The sequence below is a fragment of the Maniola hyperantus genome, chromosome 5, assembly GCF_902806685.2.
Source record: "Maniola hyperantus chromosome 5, iAphHyp1.2, whole genome shotgun sequence".
Classification (NCBI taxonomy): Eukaryota; Metazoa; Arthropoda; class Insecta; order Lepidoptera; family Nymphalidae; genus Maniola; species Maniola hyperantus.
Window position 1 is genome coordinate 10,313,559 of NC_048540.1, and position 21,623 is coordinate 10,335,181.

At 39.0% G+C, this 21,623-nt stretch overlaps 1 protein-coding gene across 10 annotated transcripts in view; it reads left to right on the forward strand.

The window, feature by feature from the left end:
- The first annotated feature begins 434 nt into the window (after window positions 1-434).
- Window positions 435-21,623, forward strand: part of heph (polypyrimidine tract-binding protein 1 heph) — a 554,552-nt gene continuing 533,363 nt past the window's right edge. For all 10 annotated transcript variants that reach the window (XM_069498752.1, XM_069498753.1, XM_069498751.1 and 7 more), the window contains exon 1: window positions 435-1,176. The gene's annotated coding sequence lies outside the window, so the exon portion shown is untranslated. The remainder of the gene's footprint in view (window positions 1,177-21,623) is intronic.

Sequence of the window (21,623 nt, forward strand, 5' to 3'; positions counted from 1 at the left end):
ATAGGATCTCGTGCCGCTCTATGAGTTTGTAACACAAAATAATTCCAGTTGAAAGAAGCAACGTCAATCTGTAAAACTGGAATTAATGATGGGTATCATCAGTGATGCATCCGTGCTGTGTTGTGCGGAACCCTCCGCTCAGTGTATCACGCACGTGTTGTCAGATTAATTGAATGCCTTGCCGCCGCCGGCGACCCGCCCGCATCGCACTCCGTCCCTACAAATTATTATTTGAATAAATACGAGGGACAAACGGATAGTATTCATATAATATAGGACTCTACTTCGCTCGTATGCTCTCAACTTCAAAAAAAATTCAACGTAACTTATATTTTCCATACGAACGTCTGAACGCGGGTCGCAGGGCGCGGGCGGGATAAGAGGCGGTCGCGGGGAGGGGCGGGTCGTATGGCCTCTCGCGTTTAGTACAGCGCTCAGCAGGAGTGTCGGACGCTCGGCTTCGCAGTCGCCGACTTTAGTATTCTTCGTTTATTTTCTTTTTCTATTCGTTTAATTTGTCGCTCAGACCCGTAACATTAAAAGCTAAAAGTATCGACGCCACCGAGTGAGTTTTGATGTTATTTAGATCGGTTTTGTTTTGACAGTGTCACGTGCGAATTGAATTGTTACCGGTTCCGTAGTTTACAAGTGTTTATAACGCATACGGCCTTCACTTGCCGCAGGTAGAGCCGGCGAATCATCAAAAAAGTGCTGTCAAGTTTGTTGGAATTTAAAAGTAATACAGGAATTGTTGTGGGAACGACGGATCTGAGTGGTTTCCAGGCGATAAAGTGCTTTGCGCTGGATAAAAGTTCACGCGGATTGCCTCCAATTGGATTCTACTTGGAAACTTTGGAAGTGCGTGGAGTGAAGTGAAGTCTAGAAGTGCCTATAACTTAAACATAACCTTATTCGAAAAAGGCGCGTGTTCCGCGGGCATGCGCAGTGGAGTCCTTCGAAATTATTAACAAGTGGATCGTACCTAATACTATAAACAAACGCGAAATGTGTTGTGCCGGCTCCTAGTGCGTTTGGAACATCTAGTGCACCAGCATTTCTAGTCGATTGTTACGGCATCCGTTATCTTCACCTTTGGGATTTCGAATTTTGAATCGAGAATAACGTTCAACTTTTGGAATCAGGGATTTTACCTGCGCGCGCATCTCTTCTTCTCAGGTGAGTCGAGTGTTGACTGTTAAAAAAATTTAAGTTGGCACCATAATTATTATTGGTTACTATTAGCACCAATAGAATATTGATAAGAAGTTAAAGACATGGTACGTGCTCGTAGTAGGTAGAGAGGTACAGTGTGCCGACTGTCGGGCTAACCTGTCTGTGTCTTCAGACTTCTTTTTCACTTTTATTTTTTGTGCATACCTAACCAGTTGCTTATTCTTCGGATCTGACTATGGCATGACGTCATTACACATTTAAGCATCCACGATTTTATTTCTACCTCGCACGTTAAGCGTATTGGAAATATGTGCTTATTACCCCGTCATAAGGTCTATTCAGCTGACCGCATACCTATTTCGCTAGGTGTTTTAATTAAATATCCCTGGAAATCGGCTCATGAATTTTGAAGTTCATTATAAAAAACTGGTGTGTGTGTGTGTGTGTGTGTGTGTGTGTGAAAATTCATGATTCTAGGTCAATGGGAAGTAGGTACCCTGTAGGTTTTCTTGGCAGATACTACAGACGGACAGACTAACAGACAACGAAGTGATCCTATAAGAGTTCCTTTTTTCCTTTAGACGTACGGAACCCAAAAAAGAAAGAAAGTTTGCTCCATGGTGTTTCTTGATATTGAAAAAACTTTTGAAAAAGTTTGGCATGGAAGGTTTTATTTATAAAACTATCTTATGCCCTCGACTTCGTCCGCGTGGACTACACAAATTTTAAACCCCTATTTTATACCCTTAGGGTATAAATATTAGATAAGATAGATAAGTGTAAATTACAAACTTTCGCGATTCTAACTTCAAAACTGACAGACTTTCATACAAACTTCAAACCCCTATTTTACACCTTTAGGGGTTGAATTTTGAAAAATCCTTTCTTAGCGGATGCCTACGTCACAATAGCTATCTGCATGCCGAATTTCAGCGTGATCCGTCCAGTAGTTTGAGCAGTGCGTTGATAGATCAGTCAGTCAATCAGTCACCTTTCCTTTTATATAATATATAGATTAGAAAACTGCTTCCCAAATCATTCGCAGATATCCTGGAATCATACATTACAGATATAGCATTTAGAGTAAGACAAGAAGATGACTAATCTGAACTGAAATGTATGAAAGCTGGAGCTGCGCAAGGGAGTGTTTTAGGGCTGGTCCTCTACCTATTATATACCCGCGACATTCCAGAATTTGAAAAGAATATTGCTACTTTTGCTGATGAGACTGCTATTATGGCCGTAGGAGGCACACATGAAGAGGCAGTGGGTAATGTACAAATAGCGCAAAAAAAGTTTAAAAATTGACAAAAAAATGGAGTTATTCTCTAAATGAATCAAAGTCATTCAGTTCATATAGCTTTCACAAATAAAACAAAAAATACAGAAACAGAAAATCTCCTACGTGGATACAGTTAAATAGTACAGGTACCTTGGTAGAACACTTGATGTAAAGTTGCGCTGGAAAACTCCACAGACAGACAGACAGACAACAAAGTGATCCTATAAGGGTTCCGTTTTTCCTTTTGAGGTACGGAACCATAAAAAATATATCATGTAAGTATCTAAATAGGTACCACTAGTTAGTAGGTAAGTATGTACTACCTGACGTTCATGAAATGCTTAATTATAAGTTCAAACATAATACAGAAATCTTACAAGGTCTACCAAATTTGCTCGAAGCTAATTAGTAAGTAGAGCAATCCTATAAGAATTCGACTTTTCACCTACGGTTTCTATTTCTAAGTAAGTCTATTATATTAATTTACTTTGGTGTACTTAGCTATTGACGTACATTTCTTTGTAATCTAAATATATAAAATGAAAAGCTGACTGACTGACTGACTGATCTATCAACGCACAGCTCAAACTATGGACGGATCGGGCTGAAATTTGACATGCTATTAGGTATAACATAGACACCCCAAAAAATTGTTTTTTTGAAAAGTCAACGTAAGTCAGTCAAGTAAGGGAATAAAATATGGGTTTGAAGTTTGTGTAGTCCACACGGACGAAGTCGCGGGAATAAGCTACTCTATATATATAAAAGGAAACGCTGACTGACTGATGCCACGAATTCTCAAAGTTTGTTTTGCAACTAAAGTTGTATTCCTAGAAAAAAATCGGTTACACGATAAGGGACAAAAAATAGGTTAGCTGCGTCTCTGTTTATCACATTAGTAACTTTATCTGTGCTCTCTTTTTAGTGTGATTGAGAAAGCAAACGTTCCTTTGTCTAGATTTTTTACTCCGTCTACGGATGGAGCGAAGTTTCTCGGAAAAATGTCCGCTGTTTACGCAGCATATCACATCAATGAATTATTATCGTTACGTTTAACATAGTTACTTTCTCTTTCTTACATCAATGGTCCCCGGGCCACTAGGGGAATCAGGAACGAGTGTTTGGAGCAGACAGCTGGCATAAAGGAAGACATGGAGACGTTTATACCGTACAGAACTACTACCTATATTATGTACATAGTTGTTATTATTATCGTTACTTGAAACCATTAAAACTAATAGACCGGTATAAAACTGACGGGTTTCGAGCTGAAGTGACAATGTAGGGTAGGGTAGGTACATATAGTTCGAAAAACCGATAGACGTTGGACCTCGCACCGGAACGTTTTCCGGAAGACCCCCCTCTAGGTGAACAGTTAACCTTTAAGGTCATAGAGTCGAAACACCATTGGGGTCTTGGAAACTCTGACTAAAGGCCCAGCATCCCAAGCACAATCAGTGCGACAGTACTTTCATGCGTGAATTTTTCAAGGCCCATGACTTTTTCCACGACAAAACGTTGCAAAAGCCGCTGGAAAGATAGGTCGCGGCGGTAAAGCTCGGCACCACCACGCTATCTGAACACTGCGAATTTTTCCGTAGGATAAGGATTGTATCGATAAGGATTGTTAAGCAACGTTGACCCAAGTTGATAAATGGGTGACCGATTTTGGAGGTCAGAATTTTGCTTTTTGTTTTCTCCGTGACTCACGTCGTGAGAGCACGTTAATTGCTCGGTCTCGGTTATTATCCCTAACATCAGCTGATCAGAGTTGAAATCACGTTTTCTCTTAGTCGACTTGTATGCGGATGGATCTGAAAACCCACCGCATTATTATCCAGAGAAAACTTCATCATTATGTGATTCATAGAAAAGGGTTACCTTACGACCCGCAGCAATGGAATACGACGTAAAGAGAGACTGAAATCATGATCATGATCAACCCATCGCCTGCTCAATACAGAGCACGGGGGTCTCCTCTCAGAGTGAGGAGGGTTTGGTCATAGTCTACCATGCTGGCCAAGTGCGGATTGGTAGACTTCACACACCTTTGAGAACATTATGGAGAACTTTCCGGCATGCAGGTTTCCTCACGATGTTTTCCTTCACCGTTAAAGCAAGTGTAGTGTGTAGTGTTAAGTGTCTTTAAGTAAACTCAAAACGCACATAACTCCGTTTAACGTGAGACTGATATACAAACGTTTAAATTCTGAGTTAGGTAACTAGTTTAACTTATTAGGGTTCCGTACCTCAAAAGGAAAAAAGGAACCCTTATATAGGATCACTTTGTTGCCTGTCTGTCCGTCTGCCGTGCGTGTCAAGAAAACCTATTGGGTACTACCCGTTAACCTAGAATCACGAAATTTGGCAGGTAGGTAGGTCTTATAGCACAATTAAAGAGAAAAATCCGAAACCGTTAATTTGTGGTTCGCTGTCCGTCATTAACTTGCAGTTATCATCATCATCATCAACCTATAGACGCTGCTGGACATAGATCTCTTGTAGGGACTTCCACACGCCACGGTCTTGCGCGGCCTGAATCCAGCTGTTCCCTGCGACTCGTCTGATGTCGTCCGTCCACCTAGTGGCGGGTCTCCCAACGCTGCGTCTGCGAACTTGCAGTGTTCTACTTAAAAATATTAGGTAAATATATCATATCTTGTCGGATAGTACGGAACCCTTAGTGTGCGAGTCTGACTCGCACTTGACCGGTTTTTAAGTATGTAAAGTTCAAATATTATGTCCGACGAGTTAATCCGATTTTGGAATCATTATTGTTTTAAAACCTCATGCCATCAACGGAGCCGATCAATTAATTTAAACTCACGTAAACCATTAACATCCATTAGCGAGCCAAGCCTTCATAGGTCAGAATATTCGTAGTTTGTTATTTAAGTAAGTAAATGAAGGGATAATTTTATATGGGTAAAAACTTGAAAAGTCTATAAATAAAAGTAGGTAGGTCTTGGTGGTTCTACTTAAGGTTGACTATTTCGGTCTGTAAACTATTGGATTTTTTTCGTTCGTTTCAGAAAAAATGTCGGCTATATACTCGTAACTCCGTAACTTCTCCGATGTACGCTTCATAATTATTGAAACGCATAGCATAGTTAGTAAACATTCATAGGTACCTACCTATACCTAGGTATGTACAAGCCCGCGAGAGTCATGTAACCGAAAGGTTTAATGAAACGAGCAAATAGAAACGCTTTCCTGTAAACAAAGTTAAGGTACACCGCATATTACGCTGAGGAAGACACATGTGGATTGCGATAAATGAATCGCTAATTCGCCACAATTTGTTTTACAAATTGAAAACTTAATCCTTGTCGAAGTTAATAGTTAGTGGACTTAGAATAACTAAGTAAATAATCTGTCTCTTAACTGCTTAATGCTCTATTAGCTAAGAAAAGTAAATACTAAATAGGCACCTCAGTATAGTTAAGATGAAATATATGATTTAATAAATGTGGGTGAGTTGAGTGTGAAATGCATAATCGAGATTACATATTAGAAGGTAAGAGTAATAATAACTTTATAAAACTAAACAATATATTATGTAAGTAACTAATGGTTCGCCCTGAACTAAACCTATTAATAAAAGGGAAAATTTTGCAAGAAAATAGGACTTCTTAATTTTATTCTTAATTTTATAGAAGGATTAATTTTTATTTATTACTTTCCAAATTTTAATACAGTATTTATTGTTTAACAGCTACAGGATAGTTATATTACTAAAATTAGGTATGGGTACATAAGTAACAGCTTTTGAGTCAAGGCAGTTTTGAAGGTAGAGCCCGGTACAAAACATGTCTAAAACAGTGACTTTGATAGCCCTCTAAATCATCAATTTATGCATTAGTTAAAATTCAAAAGAAATTGTTTTATGACCCGGGGACCTCCCTTCGCTCGGTCAATAAATATACATACATTCGTTCCCAGCAAACTATAAAAAAATTATATAGTATGTATGTATGTATGTATATACTTTATTGCACCACAGAAACACAAATGACAGGTTACAAAAAGAAATCTTAATAAGTAGGTACAAAAAGGCGGTCAGGTAGGTATAGTCGTCTGGCATAGTCTGTAATCGCCTTTAACCATCGTACGCCATAGAGTCAAGGCTCAAAATCGTCGGGTACGGGGTTTAATGAACTGTCTACCACTTAAGGATCGTAAATATTTGAGACCTCCTACATCTCTGCGGCACAGTGTAATATCACGAAAATGTCGTGGTTTGCCCATTTACATGTTTAAAATAAACAAATTAAAATGCACGTACGTAGAATGAATTTTTGAAGATACTCGTAGTTTTGCATAATGCCCCTACCAAAACGACAAAAGTTTAGTTAAACAAAACAGTGGACTTATTACGTGTGTATACTCGCCTACCTTATACTTAGGATTTAAGAACTCAGGCAGAACATTTTTTGACTTTTTAGGGTTCCGTACCTCAAAAGGAAAAACGGAACCCTTATAGGATCACTTTGTTATCTGTCTGTCTGTCTGTGTGTCTGTCTGTCTGTCTGTCTGTCTGTCTGTCTGGCTGTCCGTCTGTCTGTCAAGAAACCTACAGGGTACTTCCCGTTGACCTAGAATCATGAAATCTGGCAGGTAGGTAGATCTTATAGCTGACATTTTGGGAAAAATCTGAAAACCGTGAATTTAGGGTTAGATCACACAAAAAAAATTAAATTGTGGTCATGAACTAATAATTAGTATTTTCAACTTTCGAAGTGAGTGACTATATCAAGTGGGGTATCATATGAAAGGTCTTCACCTGTACATTCTAAAACAGATTTTTATTTATTTTTATGCATCATAGTTTTTGAATTATCGTGCAAAATGTTGAAAAAATACGACTGTAGTACGGAACCCTCATTGCGCGAGCTTGACTCGCACTTGGCCGGTTTTTTGTGATGTAACCACAAATTCACGGTTTTCAGATTTATTTGGATGTTTTTTGGTTACAGTGGGGATATTTGTTACTCAATCACGCAAAAACTACTGGTTACGGATTTGGCTGAAATTTGGAATGGAGATAGATTAAACCCTGGATACCTGACTGGACCTGGACATAGGCTACTTTTTATCCCGAAAAATTAAAGAGTTCCCGCGGGATTTTGAAAACGTAAATCTACGTGGACGAAGTCGTGGGCATCAGCTAGTTAACTATAAATCTATTATACAATCTACTGATTTATGTGTAGCAGTTAAAGTTACTTCCTTTGTACTCTTACCTATGCATTAGTGATTATAAAAGGTGAGGAAGGTGAAACCATTGTTTTATCAACTTCCAACAAAAACTGAGGAAATGCTACTTGAATGGTTTATTTTTTTGTTATCGCCTCGATGTTGTTATTATTATTAATACTAATAAGTATTTACGACGCGCGTTAACACCAATAAGTTTTTCTATCGACATAACTATGACTGAGTTTCTTCTATAGATGGGAGCAATAATTACGCTATATTACATAGTAGGTACGCGACAGGTCAAGATAGCAATCGGGTTGGGGACGCCCCGCACACCCGCACAGCCCCCGCGCTAGTCAGGTGCGGGATAACGCGGGTGATGTGCGGGTGTGCGGGCCGTCCGCCCGCCTCATACTCTGATTGACATCTCGACCTGTCGCGTACTATACCTATTACCACAGTTTAACGAAATACTACTATTACCTACCAATCTTTATTAAGTAGCAATGTAATGTATTTATATAGGCTCTCAGGTATAAGCCTACAATGATGCCTTTCTATTCAAGATGTTACATTCTTGGAATGCAGCCTGCAGTGGAAATAGTTACATAGTTATTCTAGTAAGAATCTTTCGCAATTTGTTCGTTATAATAATATTTATTTAATTTATATTATATAAGTAACAATTTATAAATACAAAATATATAATATCATCTTTAAGGTCATAAGGTAGATTAATTTGTATATTATATTATTAATAGTGACTGTACCATGCACCGCGCAGCCCGCTGCACCCGGTTCAAGACCAACTATACAGTTGAAAACGTCTGCTGTAACTGCAAAAATGCTTCTACTATGCTAACTTAGTTATTAGAAAAACGTTAAGTAATATTAATTTGTCAATACTAAACAAACGTCTTTTAAGTAAACAAACGAAGATCACGATAATTACAAAATAATCACCGATGATCAAATAGGCACGTTTGTCTTGAGATGTTGAAAAATATCCGTTCACTTGGGAGGTCAAGTGTCATGGATACTACACTCGCAACTGTACTTATTTAACTACCATAAACATTCGCCTTTGCTTCGTAAGCATCTCGGAATTATCTTAGAAGAGTAAGCATCGTGATTCATGTTGCACAACAGATTATTAAGTATGTAGGTACATTATTTTATACGTAGTTGTTTTACCAACTACTTTAATTAATAGGTAGTTAAGGGTATCTATAGCTAGCTAGAAGGTAGGGTCATGTTACAAAAGATACGGTTTAAAAATATATCTAAGTAGTATAATGTTTCTGCACGTGTCAAATAAGTAATTAACTACATGATGCAAAACGGTTATTTTTGTAAGAACTTAGCAGTAAAAACGATCTTTTTTAGTACTTGGCTATCTAATTATCATACTATTACCTAGCTAGTCTGTTGGATAACGTTATACGTATAGCTAGCAGAAGCTTGTCTTAGCTGTCAGATATAGGTAGGTATATATTTCATTTTAACCCGATTAAAAAATAAGAATATTGTAAAATGAAGTACAATTATCCCAGATTGCGTCATTCGACGCGGTTAAAATATCTTTTACGCCGACATAAAGAGTAATAAAAATAGTTTAGTTTCGATTGGGCGTAACAACCGGATCTGGGTTCGTCCCGATCGCATCCCGGCACAGACAGACAGATTTATTTCTTGAGGTCATCGATCGATGTGTATGTTAGTGTTACTTCAAAGATATTTAGCCGTTTAATAATACAGACAGGATAAAGCCATTTAGTTAAGCACCTTTATATTGACGAACTTTGCGGTATGCGCCAGAGTTGTATACAGAGGAACATGCAGTTTTCAATACGCATGACGTCAGCAACACGCCCCACATTTGCGTGAGAGTCGTGCTGCTGACATCATTCGCGTTATTATTATCAAAAATTAGTTGATGCCCGCGACTTCGTCCGCATAGATTAGGTTTTAAAAATCTCGATTTTCCGAGATAAGTAGCCTATATCACTCTCCAGGTCTTCAACTATTCCTATGCAAAAAATCACGTTGATTCGTTGCTCCTTTGCGACGTAATTGAAGGACAAATCAATAAACCAACAAACAACTTTTGCATTTATAATATGGGTGGTGATATTGATACGTTGCGATCGGTGTGCGACTCGTCCTTTAGGTGATCAATCTCTTTATAACCCGTTTCTGTTAATACTTACGCGAGAGTTGAAAACGAAAGCGCTTAGTTACAGCAGAAGTTTGGCTTAAACGTCTGTTCTATGCGTTTGCTTCACCCTTGCATCACCACCACACCTAAGACCGGTGTTTAATTATTTTATTGCATAGCGCAAGTTATAAGAGTTCAAAATATACGATGTTTTGATTATCCTCTCTACTTTTTAAATATCTCTGTCCTAATCCTATGCAGTAATCATATTAATACGATGACCGATTGTGATTATTTGTATGTTAAAATTCCGTGAAGGGAATGACGTGCTGATCAATTGTTTATTAAAACTATATCATCATGGGTACTCGCCAGTCAACACTCATCGCTTTTGTTAGGTATAAATATTTATTCACGCTTTCAATTATATTATAAGTCTGTCACTAGTCTTCTGAAAAAGTTATGCCATCAATTTCGAATCTTGACTTTTAAGTAAGTCACTAGCCGTAATTTTGTTTTTGTAATTCATGAGTGACGATGGTGATCGCACCATTAAACCGTCGAAATGTGTTTAGACAACTAATTGCATTAAAAATCATTTTACCTAATTTAAATAATGTAATATGTTTATTTTAGTTTAAATACCTACTCAATATTTACATAATATTTTTTTTCTTTTTTTTTTCTTTTTTATTACATAATATATTACTTGTATACCTACATCATATTTATTAACTTCTATTTTACGTACAAACGTATTGTTCTTCCTTTACAATCTCTCCCACTGCCAAGCATCATTGGTAGAGATCCCTAACAGTGATAAGTGCTTGCCTGTCCAATTCTTATCTATTTCTTTTTACTAAGTACTAATTTTTGGTACCTACGCATAAATAGAAATAATAATAATATGTCCTTGTTGAGCTCTTGGCAATTCATTCACCTTATACTTTACTCATTTAATTAATATTATTTCTAAACATTTTCGATTTTTGCTTCTTACTTAATTAGTTTATTATGAAATGTGACCTTTAAAATTTATTTTTGTTGTTGAGTAAAGTGGCTCGGTGTGTTTATTTATGCTAATGTTTTATGAATGCTTACTTAAATCATAGTTCAATGGAAAACATTGTAGAATCAGTTGAAGAAATCGTTGCATAATTATAATAAAATCTTTTTAACTTACGTACTATTGGCCGAAATCAATAAATAATTAAGTAATCAATCCTATCTGTTGATAAATTAATCAGCAACGTTGATTTTGTCTTTTTATGGTCTAATTACCCGACTACGGCAAACACTTGTTTTAAGTGATCTTGTTTACTAGCGTTTGACGTCACACGTGTCATATGACCAGCGCCATTACAGAAATGTCATTTTTGGCGCGGTCTTCAGAACTTTAACTTTATCATTGATTTTAATTCTTAAATCTTAATACATTCGATTTTCCGAAAAATATTAATGTTGTGTGCTTGTTATGTATAATGTAATAAAGCATGATTTAAAACGATTTCCAAAAATTAGTCAAATAGCCTATTGGTTTCTACCGACTGAAAGCCGTATGTACCCGGATGTAAGTGCGTTGCTGTTCCAATCCTCCCGACGAATAGCGGCGAAGTTTGTCAAATTATCAAAGAATTTCACGCCAAAAAAGCCCCAGGCCCCGACTCTATTAATAACAAAACTCTAAAGTTACTCCCCGACGTATTAATCAACCTCCTGGTTGTCATTTTTAACACCCTCATGGCGGGATGCTCCTTCCCCGACAGGTGGAAAGAAGCTACCGTTATAGGCATCCTCAAGCCAGGGAAACCTAGGAACCTCCCTACTAGCTACCGCCCCATTAGTTTGCTCAACACCCTTGGCAAGGTGTATGAGAAAGTCATCCTTAACCGACTTAGGTCCGTCGTAGAGGAGAAAAACCTCCTCAACGACGAGCAATTTGGCTTTCGAACCAGACACTCATGTGTTCACCAAGTGCACCGCCTCACGGAGCACATCCTTCTCGGTTTCAACCGATTCAAAACGAGAGGCATCGCAACGGGAGCTCTCTTCTTCGATCTAGCCAAAGCCTTCGACAAGGTGTGGCATGCCGGCTTGATCTACAAGCTTTACCATCTTGGCGTGCCCGAAAGACTCGGAACGTTTACTACGAGAATTTCTCACCAATCGAACTTTTCGCTACCGTCTGGATGGGACCCTATCCTCCCCAAGACCTCTCCGAGCTGGAGTCCCTCAGGGCTCCCTGCTCTCGCCACTTTTGTACGCGCTGTACACCAGCGACATTCCCAGATCCCCTCATGTTCATATAGCCCAGTTCGCGGATGACACCGCTCTATACAGCTCCGACTTAAACTACCGGAACGTTAAAGCTCGACTCCAAAAGGCAGTCAGTTGCCTAGGCCACTGGTTCCGCCTTTGGAGGATAGAGGTTAACCCGGAGAAAAGCGCAGCAGTGCTCTTTCAAAAGTCCAAAAGGAAATCACAATACAAACTTCGACAGACTGAAATAACTCTTTACGACCGCCCCATTCCCTGGCAAACTAATACCAAGTACTTGGGTGTAACCTTTGATGACAAGATGAGCTTCGCCGCGCACATTCGTAGAGTCCGCAAGAACGCAGCGTATGTGCTTTCCCGTCTCTACCCCATGATTTGCGCAAAAAGCAAAATGTCACTTCGACATAAAGTCACGCTATACAAAACGTGCATCCGCCCAATAATGTCTTATGCCTGTGTTGCATTTGCACACCTGCCGCCCTACTCTCTTAAACCTCTCCAAGTCCTACAGAATAAATTTATGCGTATGGCCACTGGCTCCCCGTGGTACATGCGCAACAAGGACCTCCACAGAGACCTCCAACTCCCGACAATAGCTCAGTACTTTAAACAGCTTTCCAAAAACTATTTTGAGAAAGCCATTAGACACCCCAACCCCCTAATAGTTGAGGCAGCGACATACACCCCCGACCGAAACGACCCCCCTGACAAAAGGCGCCCTAAGCACGTCCTTAACGATCCCGACGATCAAATCATGGCCGACAATGCTCCCTATCTCGTAGGGCTACACAATCCAACCTTATCACAGCGTCTTCGCCGGCGAAGACGAGGTCCCCGATTTCTAACGTCACCCGGACGTGGGCTCACGCCACGGCCTCGGGGGCGTACGGACTAACCAGTAGTCCAACAACTCCACCCATCCCAACGTCATCCTAAGCCGTGGTCCGAGCCTCACAGGAGGCGCCCTTAGGAGGACGTTGCCCCCCGACCTCTCGAATTATTTCTTCGAGCCCTAGGGCTCACCCCCAGGCGGAGCTTCGCGCTCGCCAACCCCCCCGGTGACGCTGTAGCGGCCAGTAGGGCCTACGCAGCATAGTCAATCCGAAACAACACAAAAAAGCGTTGCTGTATTGCAACTTCATGAAAATGTAATTGAACGCTCCTCGCCCCATTAAACACTGGTATTGGCAGAAACCCAATCTGTAGTTTACAGTCGACTCCCGTCAAATATCAAAACTCTAGGAGGGGAGCTATCCATGCCTAGCTAACTTCAAGCGTTTCCAGGGCTGTCATACATGGACAATTTAAGTTCTTCATCCCATTTATTTACTTAGCATATTATAATGGACTACCTGATGCCCGCGTTCGTCCGCGTGGAATAAGTTTTTTAAAAATCCCGTGGGAACTCTTTGATTTTTCGGGATAAAAAGTAGCCTATGTCACTCTCCAGGTCTTTATCTATACCCATCACGTCAATTCGTTGCACCGTTGCGACGTGATTGAAGGACAAACCAACAAACCAAGAAACCAATTATAAACAAACACACTTTTGCATTTATAATAAGGGTACTGATTAAAAAGGATTAATCCAATCGTTAGTTCGTCAAATGTATGGTTGTTATGCTGATATTCCTACACGTTCAAGCCTTAGTCCTTACGCGAATTGGATTAGAGTGTATGTAGGGAACCAGTTACTTAATTTAATTTTATCCTTGGGTCCAGGAAAATTGCTTCAAGTACTTACTTAAATAAAGTGTTAGAGGAGCTACTTATTGCTAAATTATTTAAAATATTGTTTCATTCATTATGCAGCTACACAATGAGTTTATGACTCTTCTGAGATATATTACGACTAGTACTAATAAAGAAACGATTTGAAACAAAACAACGGTTAGCATTCCAATCTCACTCACACAGAAAACTTACACGCTAATACACAGTATAGTGTGTACAGTTCTCGCAATTCACGAAGACGAGTGAAGATTACTTGTGGTTACGTCGTTTACAGGGCCATTTCGTAAGTGTGCGTGCATGTCGGACCAATGAGTCGCGAGCAAGCGCTCGCAAACGCACACGTTTAGTATACCTTACTTTCACCGATACGACTTAAACACAAGCATGAGCCACTGGTCTTCGTGAAATGCAAGAACTATAAGAGGAAATGATCAATGCTGCCATTTTCGATTCATTTATTGGCATAAGTTATAATTAAGTACCTAAAGAGGTAAAAAGTTTCGATCCTCAATTTAAAATGTCGCTCCAATATTTAGATTAACTGTGTGGCGTCCCTAATTCTGCAGCGATGGAGGCCGAAAGGTAATTAATTACCGCTGCCACTGACAAGCGAAAGGTGAGTTGTCTAAGTAGGAGTAGATAGCATAGCTCGTTCCAGACAAATTGTCAAAAACGTTATACTATAAACCAGTTGTAGTGTCTACGTTTTTGTCATCGATATATAAATGACAAGATATGCCCAAGCGAACACCATTTTTCACGGTTTTGGAACCAAATAAATCAGCGCCACCTCTTAGATACTAGATGAACGACCGTTTGAAATCCAGACGTTACTGAGGTTGCATTGGTGCTAAAGCACCAATGAGTCGGTGCCATTTTGTTTGTTCAATGACCCTGTCCATACGAAGTAATATATAAGTCAATGGTTTTGTAATGTAAAGCTAATCTACTACCCAATTTTTTCAAAATCAGTTAAACGGATGGGCCGTGAAAACTTAGCAGATAGACAGACACACTTCCGGATTTATAATAATGGACGTATTAGCATTCCATGTGACGTGCTGCCGGGATGTTGCTGTCGCACTTTGGTTCTTCGCCAGTTACACTAGACAGTTTTTCGGTATATTAATTGGTTTAATTTCCCCATACAGTAACTGTACTGATAAATAAAACACACTGTATTATAATACTTACTTAGTACAGAAATAAACTAATAATATTATGTCCACCAACAATAGCTAGTTTATCTACTTATTTAAACTGACTATAGTCCGCGACAGGTTGCGATGGCAATCGGGGTATGAAGCGGGAGGACGCCCCGCACACCCGCGAGTCACCCGCGCTCGCTCGCACCGGATTAGCGCGGGGACTGTGTGGGTATGCGGGGAGTTACCTCCCTGATTGCCACTTCGACATAGAGTTATATTTCCAGAGATGCGGATGCAAGTCTGGAGATATCGCTTTATTTGCTCACCACAACGTATATTCTATTGTATGTAGTTGTAGGCACGCTAGTTAGTTGTTTTAGAAAGTGTTGAATGGATGGATTTCTACAAACATGAACGTTATGCACACTAATGACGAGCAAGACAGTTACCACTTGCAATCAATTGCAAAATTTATGACACGAGACTGGAGGTTAAGAATTAAAGATTTACGATTTATTCCATTCTAATACCAACAACTAATACCACTGGTATTTGTTTGAACTCATATGTATTTTCTTTTCCTAACAGATACCATTGTATAACTAATACCAAAACAAGCTCAAAGATAAAAGGTACAGACAGTTAAAAAGTTTTGTATGTAATTTTAAGACCTTTAATTTAAAAATAAACAGCTGTAGGTACATCCAAAAATTTAAATTTAGTTAGCAAGCGTCTCGTTCAATAATAAAATATGACTAATAACAATTAACCTTAGAATGAATAATTTTGATTCCTCCATATACCTACCAGTATATATTTTTTTTGCAAAAACATTAAACAAGAACAATTTACTTACAATCTAAAAATTGAAAATCATCACAGAAAATCACCTTTTTTAATAATCAAATTGGTAATTTATCACCTACATGCAGTGGCGTGCAGCTCATAGAGGCATACACGCACTGCTTACCCTCATTGTAATAAATCAATGCTTGTTTTTCATTATAACCGGCCGTAAAATAAGTTCATACCTAAATGCATACCCTGGCTTGAACTCCTGTGCACGCCACAGCCTACATGGCAATGAATAGGCAAACATTTTTTTGCACAAACATCGAATAAGAATAATCCACTTATAATCTGACAATTGTAAAATATCACAGAAAATCAACTTTTTGTATCATCATCATTTTATACTTACAGGTAATGAATCGGCAAACTTTTTTTGCAATAAACATTAAATATAAATAATGAAAACATCAAAAGAGAAGTGACTTTGGAAAGAAACTGCATTTCGAACCTCGGTTCGTATGCTACGTCTGTGACTCTACCACGGGTGGTAGATTCACAGACGTAGCATAAGAGACAGTAGTTATCATTTACCAAATAAATAAATTTCGATTTTTTGATTTTATGAAATCGTACCTATTCTTACGCGTTTGCGAGAGGATCTGGGGGCATAAAAATCTCTCTACCTACCATTATGTGATTATTGGAATGGGGTCACGACTCACGACTCTCCATAAGGATAACGGCTCGGCGAGAGTCCAAATAAAATGTACCACGAAGTTTTAAAGCATTATGTAGCCCACCGATAATGGTGTAAGATGCAACACAATAGGACTGAACTGCGAGGATGAAGTTGCAAAAGTGTGCAACTGAATTCTGCAAGCGGAGATACGTCTCCAACGAGACGTACGTAATGCGCTCGATAATATATTCAGCATCGCATTTATTCGCAAAGCCGTACCCAGCGAAACAAGGTTTGTTCACAGCCGTAAGACAATCCTCCTGGGTTACAAGAACGCTTTGAGCTACAAATAAAAGTAATTCTTCAGTGTTAAAATACATAGAAATCAATCTATAGGTACATTATACATGTTCCTAATGTGCACTGTTGCCATGTCTTTGTTTACACCAAAAACAACTTGTGACGGTAACTATTTTGTAATACATGACTTGTAAATTACATTAAATATCACTTGCTTTAACGGTATAGGAAAACATTGTAAGAAAAACTGCATGCCTGAAAGTTCTCCATGTTCTCAAAGAGTCTGTCAATCCGCATTGGGCCAGCGTGGCAAACTATGGCCTACACCCTTCTCACTCTGAGAGCCGTGCTCAGTAGTGGGTTGATTATAATGATGATGAACTTGTAAATAGTTTTGCCGTGGCTCTACTAGGTATCATTCTGTTATCACGTTTTGTAAAACTAGAATCAAACTTTTTTGTTGGTGTAAACATGGCGCAAGAGGAGAGCCGCCGAGCAACAATTCTTCAGTGTTTAATTAATATGTAGATAGAAATCAATCTAACAATAACCAGTTAAGGTTTGAGCCAAAATAATGAGCTTGAAGTTTAGCTAATCGTAATTACATAACTAACCGGTTACATATAGGTGTAAAACATGTAGATTGTAGGTATTCTACATGTGCCTAACATGCGCTGTTGTCATGTTTTGTTGACACCTAAAACAAGTTGGGACGGTAACTATAACCCATACTTCTATATCCATATTCATACTAATATTATAAATGCAAAAGTGTGTCTGTTTGTCTGTCTGCTAGCCTTTCACGGCCCATCCGTTCACCGATTTTGACGACATTTGGTACAAAGTTAGCTTACATCCCGGGAAAGGACATTTTATCCCGGAATATTAAAGAGTTCCCACGGGATTTGAAAAATCTAAATCCATGCGGACGAAGTCGCGGGCATCATCTAGTACCTAAGAGTTGTACAACAAAACTTGTGAATTACTTGTAAACAAATTTTCATGGGTCGGAAATTTCGGAATATTGAAGAGTTCCTATAGGATTTTTAAAAACCTAAAACGAAGTCGCGGGTATCTGTCTCTCCCACTGCGCAAGTTCAAAGTCGGAGTTCTGACATTATGAATATCGTTGACCATGTCGGATTCCAAGACGATACTCGTGGCGAATGACGTATCGGTATATTGGCTGTGTTACGAAAGTCCAAAGCTTGTGTGATGCACGCATGGTATGAACTATGAAGAGCTAGCAAGCGTGACGCGGTGTGCAATATTACGCACCGGCGCGTATCGCAATGAGAAGGTAGAGTATACATAGTGCAGATCCTATTTTATTTCGATGGTATTAAAGTTCAAACTCGCATGTAAATATCCACCATACCACGCACCGTGGTAAGCCACCATAAACAGCCACAATTAGGGATACCAACCCGAAATTGTAAAAATAAAATGTATTTAAAGAAGTACCTACATACTTACCTTATCATCATCATCATGATCAACACATCACCGGCTCACTACAGAGCACGAGTCTTCTCTCAGAGTGAGAAGGGTTTTGGCCATAGTCTATCACGCTGGCTAAGTGCGGATTGACCGACTTCACACACGTTTTAGAACATTATGGAGAACTCAAGCGTTAAAGCAAGTGATATTTAATTACTTAAAACACACATAACTCCTAAAAGTTAGAGGTACATATACTTACCTACTTCATTATAATTCATGTTATGCAAAATTTTAAGTAGAGACGTAGAATCATCTGCATTCTGCATAAAGCAAGTCGCTGAATAGAAGCGTCGCTAAAAGAAAATATACCTATTCGTAAAGGAAGGACTTCAGTGGGCTCAAACATGAAAAAACCGGCCGGAGGGTTCCGTATTACAGTCGTATTTTTTCGACATTTTGCAAGATAATTCAAAAACTATGATGCATAAAAATAAATAAAAATCTGTTTTAGAATGCACAAGTAAAGCCCTTTCATACGGTACCCCACTTGATATAGTTATCTTACTTCGAAATTTTTTTTTTGTGTGATGTAACCACAAATTCACGGTTTTCAGATTTTTCCCCTAATTTCTGCTATAAGACCTACCTTACTCCCAAATTTCATGATTCTAGGTCAACGGGAAGTACCCTGTAGGTGATCCTATAAGGGTTCCGTTTTTCCTTTTGAGGTACGGAACTCTTAAAAAACATATATTTCACACCTAACAAATTAGCATAGTAAGTAACATTTTTACTATTGAAATGATATCATGGTTAAACAATAGCTAAGCGGTCACATTGTCTTCACAAATAGGAATACCTACTTGTTTGAGGACGTGTGAAAGCTATTAAAATATATTTTACTTAACGGTTTCTCATACAAAGCGTGATGGTGCGATATGATGGGCCTGCCCCCCAATTGTGTAAGAATAACCATTTCATGGCTATCGCAATCGTCAAGAAATTCTGCCCTTTGATTTGTTGATTCGCTGTTTACATTTTTTCACAGCCAATCAAAGGGCAGAATTCTTGACGATTGCGATAGCCATGAAATGGCTATTCTTACACAATTGGGGGGCTGCTTAGTTATGACTAGAGTTTGTACTTGCCTCCAGCCCGCGAAAAGGATGGTTGACTGATCAACCATTGAGCAGACCAACCTACATAGGTAATAGCCGCCTATCACCGCGCCTCATAGTTTCACTTTAATCTTATAGTTCATCGTCATCATCGTCACAGATAGACGTCCACACTCCACATGCCACGATCTTGTGCCGCCGCCGCCATCCTGCGGTTTCTTGCGTCTCGTTGAATGTCATCCGTTCATCTAGTAGTAATATTAAGTCACCATCCAACAGCTAGAAAAACGTAAAGAAAGAAACAAAAAGGAACAGCAAAGCGAACGAGTCTGTAATTACAAATTTTGGGAACCGCCTAGTACACTGCGTCAGTATTTTAATTTTCTTATTTCCTTTTTTTTTTGTTAAAATTCGACGTAAATGGAACTCTCGCGCATGACCAAAAATGTGGGATTTTTCTAATACTGATCTTTCTACTAAGCGCAGCGCTTTCCGGTGCGAAGTCACCCTTCCAGCACCTTGCGACCCAACGTCTATTAGCTTTCGTATGAAGCCCATTATTATTGTTAGCGATCATGTCTTGTATGTAGTTACTAGGTACACACCTAATAGATATAAGTCCTCACCTTTTCGAAGTACCTACTCACAATGCTGCACGCGACTTCATGAGCGCAGCTTCTATGCGCACTTCAAAGTGTGAACGCCTTCGTACAGTTTCTTGTATTACAACTGCTAGGAGGCACGTCGGCAAGCGGCAGCTACTGGCAAGCGTGCCTGACAGGGAAGCAGCGGCAGTGTCCACCGTACTTACTCGATATCTTGATATACCTACATATTATTATGAAGTCATAGAAAATGTAGGTATAGGAACCAGTAGTGACGCTTGCGGGCGGCGGTACAGTAGCTTGTCGCCAGTCGCCAGTCTCAGACTCGAGTGTCTACCGTCGAGTGTTTCAAGTTTGAACTGAATTATCATTCGAATACTTGTCACGTTTTTAGCCTTTGTAACGCTGTAAGTTTTGAAATTCCGTTTAAAACTAAGTAATTCAGACAAACTCGGCGTCAAGTTTTATTGAAAATTTAAAATTCTAAGCGTCTCGTTGGTTTCGCAGATTTCTCCCATATCCGTATACAGGATTCGGTGTAACAATTTAACGTTTGTTATTTCTAAACAGATTGCCTTGTCTATGTTAGTAAAAATATACCTGTAGTGTAGGTGTACTAACTAAATCTCGAGTGTGATGTGATCAAGGCTTTAATAAAATGCACTGGCGTTATTAAAAGTTTATATCAAGGCGTTTTATCAGGTAGCTGAAGCAGTGTATTGTAGATTTTCCGTCCCGTGATTGTCAAGTTTGATGGTGCCCTGTTGTTATATCCGATGCGTCTACTCTTCGTCGCCACTGATGCCTAATTACGGAAGCAGTGTTGAGGTACGGTACTTACATAGCAAGAGCAACTCACGGGGCATAGGAGCTTAATTTCTAATCCGGACTTACTATTCAGGAGTGGTAATAATATGCGCAACATCCGTGTCCGCGCAAACATAGTATCTTTTTGTAGAGCCAATCAGCTAGGGAATGCTGTTTAAGTATTTGTTATTAATTATGTTATTCTAGTTAGTTATTCATGATCCAGTCTATTAAAGTAGGGAACTAGGGATCCATGATCCTCAAACTTATGACAACAATAATATAGATCGTCCCTAAAAGTTTATTCTAATGTGTTAGGCAGATGTTGATGTCTCCAGTTTCGGATTGTTTGAACAGGACCGGCGTTGTTAAGGAGGTTAACTGTAATTAGTGAGCTCTAGAACATAATCCTTAACTGTTTGTTATAATAAGATTAACACAGGTTTATCCGCTGATAAGAGGTGATCCCTATTTGTTGAGTTTCTGTAATCTTCCCTGGCTTGATGACGAGCGACGAGGAATAAAGAATTTCTTGTATTTTGTGTACAGTCGCCATTTAGAGCCAACACACTAACTATATTACGTATTATTTTTAGCATCATGTTTCAGCTTTTTCGGGATTCAAGCTCATTTCATACTACGGGATATAAATTATATTATAGTCCGGTCAAAATAGACATTCAGGGTTACAATAATTAGTTACAGTTAGATTTTATAGTACCTATGTATGCGCAAAATAAAAAAATCTACATTGTTTTGGTTTTAACTAGATGTTAAAAATAAAGGCTCTATTTTTAGTGACCATTTTCCTTTTTTAATGAGCAGATAACTACTTTATCTAATTTTTTTTTTGCCCTATATTCTTGTCGTCATTCATTTGAAAGACGACGGGTCGCTATCCGACTGCT